Below are 6,000 nucleotides of genomic sequence, written 5' to 3'. Positions count from 1 at the left end.
TTGGTGTTACAAGCAGCGAAATTGAGGTACGTAATTGCTATGTGTTAGTAAGGTTAGAGGTTATACCTGAAAACCGGAAAAAGTTAATTGTTGGTCCTTTTTACCGAACTCCAGATTCATACGATACGGTTTCTAAACAGTCCACAGAAGACTTGCACCTTGTTTCAAATACACACCCCACACAAACAGTCATACGTGGTGGTAAATCCAGTTTACCCTTGATGGGTTGGCGAAATTATGCGTTGAAAGTCGTAGTATGCATAAAATATGACCCTATACCGCACTAAATACTTTCTTCCAAAATTATTTTGAATAGTTATTTCAGGAGCCCACTCTAAATGTGCTGGATGAGCTGATCTCCAAATATGTTTCCAAAAAATGAGGTACATGTGGTTAAAGCATCGGACTCGAAAACTGTTAACAAAATGTGGAAAAATCAAGGGATTTCCGTACTTCAGGGAGTTAGGCTGAATCCGTGAACCTACAGAGGGGGGGGGGGGGGGGGGGGGGGGGTTGGAGAGGGAGAATGGCACAGAAAATTCACATACAAAAAACATGGGAGTGGTTACAATAGAACTTACATTGTCTACCAAAAATAGTACATAAATACACACAAAACCAGGCACTACAACTCAGTTATCGAGCCTGAATCCTTGGGATAGTAAAATGCATACACCCCACAGTAAAAGTGGGCCAAATAACTCTAAGCAAACAACGGGTATTGTGACGGATACTAGCATTAGTGACCACGAGGCCGTTCAGCGGCTCTGGATATTGCAACACCCAAACACTCCAAAATTAAAAACATAATATTTCTCCTTAAAAATTAGTTAAAATATAGTTTACGTGTTCCTAAGAGACAGCCTTCACTCCTTCTGAACTAACTACTATGTCTGGCGCCGATGTGGCTTAAATTCAATAAAATAGTACCGACAGCAATGGACACCTTTATTCCAAATACATTAACAACAGACGGAATTCAATTCCATGACATACAAACAGGTCAGAACATTGTCGCAGAAGCACCGGGAAAAGGTTAGTGCCGTGAAATTTGACGTTTATTGCTTGTGGCAGCAGACGCCGGATTCCTTTGCTAAAGGCACAACATTACTGCAGTGCATCACCTAGGTTTGTGGCTATGGCGATTGGAGCCTAGACGACTGGAAAACCGTGGCCTGCTCAGATTTCACGTGGTAAGAGCTGCTGGCGGGTTTCGAGTGTGGCAGCCTTGGACCGAAGTTGTCAACAAGACACAGCGCAAACTGGTTGTGGCTCCACAGTGGTGTGGGCTGTGTTTACATGGAGTTTACTGGGTCCTCTGCTGAAACGTAACCAATAATTTACTGGAAATAGTTATGTTCGGTTACTTGGAGACCATATACAGCTATTCATGGACGTCACGCCACAAAACTACGATGGAGCCTTAATGGATGACAAGACGTCACATCACTCGGCCACACTTGTTGGTTGGGCAATTCTAAAGAATAATTTGACCACACAGATCGCCCAATATCTTCCGGTGGAACATTTATCCGACTTAATGAGAGTTCACTCCCTGAAAAAAATCCAGCACCGACAATATTTTCGCAATGCTGGATGGCTGTAGAGGCAGCATGCCTCAATATTTGTGCAGGGGACTTCCAAGGAATTGTTCAATCTATGCCACTTCGCATTGCTGCACTACGAGAGGCAAAACAAAGTAGGCCATGGCTTTACTGTTGACTATAGATACAATGAGACTGTAGCTTGAACTTACCTCATTTGATTTACGTAATGCCACACATAGTTTATCTTCGCTATATTTTATGATAACTTTATCATCCACGAATAGTGTAGTGTTAATATATTTATACCTCCCATTATTTATGCCTTAAAGTGTTCTATTCAAACCCTCCCCCCCCTCTCCCTCTGCCAAGAACCATGGAACTTTCCGCTGGTGGGGAGGCTTGCGTGCCTAAGCGATACAGATAGCCGTACCGTAGGTGCAACCACAACGGAGGGGTATCCGTTGAGAGGCCAGACAGACGTGTGGCTCCTGAAGAGGGGCAGCAGCCTTTTCAGTAGTTGCAGTGCCAACAGTCTGGATGATTGACTGATCTGGCCTTTTAACACAAACCAAAACGACCTTGCAGTGCTGGTACTGCGAACGGCCTTAATGTTTCCCGAGGGAACGCAGCTTCACTGTATGGTTAAATGATGATGGCATCCTCTTGGGTAAAATATTCCGGAGGTAAAGTAGTCCCCCATTCGGATCTCCGAGCGGGGACTACTCAGAAAAACTGGCATTCTACGGATCGGAGCGTGGAATGTCATATCACTTAAACGGGCAGGTAGGTTGAATATGTAAAAAGTGAAATAGATAGGTTAAAGTTAGATATAGTGCGACTTACTGAAGTTCGGTGATAGGAGGAACAAGACTTTTGGTCAGGTGAATACAGGGTTATAAACAGAAAATCAAAAAGGGGTAATGCAGGAGTAGGTTTAATAATGAATAAGAAAATAGGAATGAGGGTAAGCTACTACAAACAACATAGTGAACGCATTATTGTGGCCAAGATAGATATGAAGCCCATGCCTACCACATTAGTAGAAGTTTATATGCCAACTAGCTCCGCAGATGTCGAAGAGATTGATAAAATGTATGATCAGATAAAAGAAATTATTCATATAGTGAAGGGAGACGAAAATTTAATAGTCATGGGTGACTGGAATTCGATAGTAGGAAAAGGGAGAGAAGGAAACGTAGTAGGTGATTATGGATTGGGGGGAAGAAGTGAAAGAGGAAGCCACTTGGTAGAATTTCTTACAGAGCATAACTTAATCATAGCTAACACTAGGATCAAGCATCATAAAAGAAAGTTGTATACCTGGAAGAAGCCTGGAGATACTGACAGGTTTCAGATAGATTATATAATGGTAAGATTTAGGAACCAGGTCTTAAACTCTAAGACATATCCAGGGGCAGGTGTGCACTCTGAAGACAATCTGTTGGTTATGAACTGTAGATTAAAACTGAAGAAACTGCAAAAAGGTGAGAATTTAAGGAGATGGGACCTGGATAAACTGAAAGAACCAGAGGTTGTACAGAGTTTCAGGGAGAGAATAAGGGAACAATTGACAAGAATGGGGGAAAGAAATACAGTAGAAGAAGAATGGGTAGCTTTGAGAGGCGAAATAGTGATGGTAGCAGAGGATCAAGTAGGTAAAAAGACGAGGGCTAACAGAAATTCTGGGGTAACATAAGAGATATTGAAATTAATTGATGAATGGAGAAAATATAAAAATGCAGTAAATGGGGCAGGCAAAAAGGAATACAAAGGTCTCAGAAATGAGATCGACAGGAAGTACAAAATGGCTAAGCAGGGATGGCTAGAGGACAAATGGAAGGATGTAGAGGCTTATCTCACTAGGGGTAAGATAGATACTGCCTGCTGGAAAATTAAAGAGATTTTTGGAAAAAAGAGAGCCACTTGTATGAATATCAAGAGCTCAGATGGAAACCCAGCTCTAAGCAAAGAAGGGAAAGCAAAAATGTGGAGGGAGTATATAGAGGGTCTATACAAAGGCGATGTACTTGAGGACAATATTACGGAAATGGAAGAGTATGTAGATGGAGATGACATGGGAGATATGATACTGTGTGAAGAGTTTGACAGAGCTCTGAAAGACCTAAATTGAAACAAGCCCCCCGGAGTAGACAACATGCCATTAGAACAATTGATAGCCTTGGGAGAGCCACTCCTGACAAAACTCTACCATCTAGTGAGCAAGATGTGTGAGACAGGCGAAATACCCTAAGACTTCAAAAAGAATATAATAATTCCAATCCCAAAGAAAGCTGTTGTTGACACACGAGGAAACTGCATAACAATCAGTTTAATAAGCCACTGTTGTAAAATACTAGAGCGAATTCTTTACAGCCGAATGGAAAACTGGTAGAAGCCGACCTCGGGGAAGTTCATTTTCGATTCCGTAGAAATGTTGGAACACTTGAGGCAATACTGACCTTACGACTTATCTTAGAAAATAGATTAAGGAAAGGCAAACCTACCTTTCTAGCATTTCTAGACTTAGAGAAAGCTTTTGACAATGTTGAGTGGAATACTCTCTTTCCAATTCTGAAGGTTGCAGGGGTTAAATACAGGGAACGAAAGTCTATTTACAATTTGTACAGAAACCAGATGGAAGTTGTAAGAGTCGAGGGCCATGAAAAGGAAGCAGTGGTTGGGAAGGGAGTGAGACATGGTTGTACCCTCTCTCCAATGTTATTCAATCTGTATATTGAGCAAGCAGTAAAGTAAGCAAAAGAAAAATTTGGAGTAGGAATTAAAATCCATGGATAAGAAATAAAAACTTTGAGGTTCGCCGATGACATTGTAATTCTGTCAGAGACAGCGAAGGACGTGGAAGAGCAGTTGAACGGAATGGACATGGTCTTGAAAGAAGGATATGAGATGAAGATCAACAAAAGCAAAACGAGACTAATGGAATGCAGTCAAATTATATCGGGTGATGCTGTGGGGAATTAGATTAGGAAATGAGATGCTTAAAGTAGTAAATGAGTATTGCTATTTGGGGAGCAAAGTAACTGATAATGGTGAAAGCAGAGAGGATATATAATGTACACTACCAATGCAAGGAAAGCATTTCTGAAGAAGAGAAATTTGTTCACATGGAGTATAGATTTAAGCGTCGGGTTGTCCCTTCTGAAAGTGTTTTTATGGAGTGTAGCCATGTATGGAAGTGAACGTGGACGATAAATAGTTTAGACAAGAAGAGAACGGAAGCTTTCGAAATGTGGTGCTACAGAAGAATGCTGAAGATTAGATGGGTTGATCACATAACTAATGAGGAGGTATAGAATACAATTGGAGGGAAGAGAAATCTGTGGCACAACTTGACTAGAAGAAGGGATCGGTTGGTAGGGCATATTCAGAGGCATGCAGGAATCACCAATTTAGTATTGGAGGTCAGCGTGGAGGGTAAAAATCGTAGAGGGAGACCAAGAGATGAATACATTGAACAGATTCAGAAGGATGTAGGTTGGAGTAGGAACTGGGAGATGGAGAACCTGGCACAGGATAGAGTAGCATGGAGAGCTGCATCAAACCAGTCTCTGGACTAAAGGCAATAACAACAACAGTGTTCTATCTCTTTTTCGATTTTCTGATCGTCTCATCTAAATAGATACTAACAATATTTGGTGGCAAGCATCACCCTAGTTTTATTCCTCGATTTGTTTGTATTTCAAGAGTTGTCTCTCTACCCGTATCCGTTTTAATACTTGAGTTCGTATACAGGCAGGATCAGTTTTCAGGGATTCCTATTTTACTCATTATTTCGGAGAATAGGGTGTTTCACTAATTACACTGACGGAATAAAATTGTAGCACCGAGAAGGAGCTATGCAAGGTACAAAAAAAAGTGGTAGGCATGTTTATACATCTGGAAGATGATGTCTATTCAGATCTCGCGCCAGTTGCATAAGAGTGCTTTCAGTAGCGGCAATGTGGGTATGAAAATCAGGTTTGCTTCACATACACTCTGTAACAGCCATGAGCGCCAGTTACCTTTGAGATTGGATGTGGTGAGATGATGTTAGTCACTTTGTCTTTAAGGCGACAATGGGGCTGTTATCAGCACTTCGAATGTTTCAAATGGTTCTAAGCACTATGGGACTAAACATCAGGGGTCATCAGTCCCCTAGACTTAGAACTACTTAAACCTAAGTAACCTTACTACCCCACACACATCCATACCCGAGGCTGGATTCGAACCTGCGACCGTAGCAGCAGCGCGGTTCCGGACTTAAGCGCCTAGAACCGCTCGCCCACAGCGGCCTGCTATCAGCATCTCACTGAGTTCGAACGAGGCCGTATAATAGAGTTACGAGAAGGTGCAATACTGCAGAAAGACTTGGCAGGATTGTAGCCACTGTACATGATTGCTGGCAGCTGTGGTCACGAGAATATACGGTGGAACGTCCGAAAGAAAAAATACC

The sequence above is a fragment of the Schistocerca gregaria genome, chromosome 8 (assembly GCF_023897955.1).
Source record: "Schistocerca gregaria isolate iqSchGreg1 chromosome 8, iqSchGreg1.2, whole genome shotgun sequence".
Taxonomy (NCBI): domain Eukaryota; kingdom Metazoa; phylum Arthropoda; class Insecta; order Orthoptera; family Acrididae; genus Schistocerca; species Schistocerca gregaria.
The sequence above is the reverse complement of the archived record's forward strand: the minus strand, read 5'-3'. Positions refer to the sequence as shown.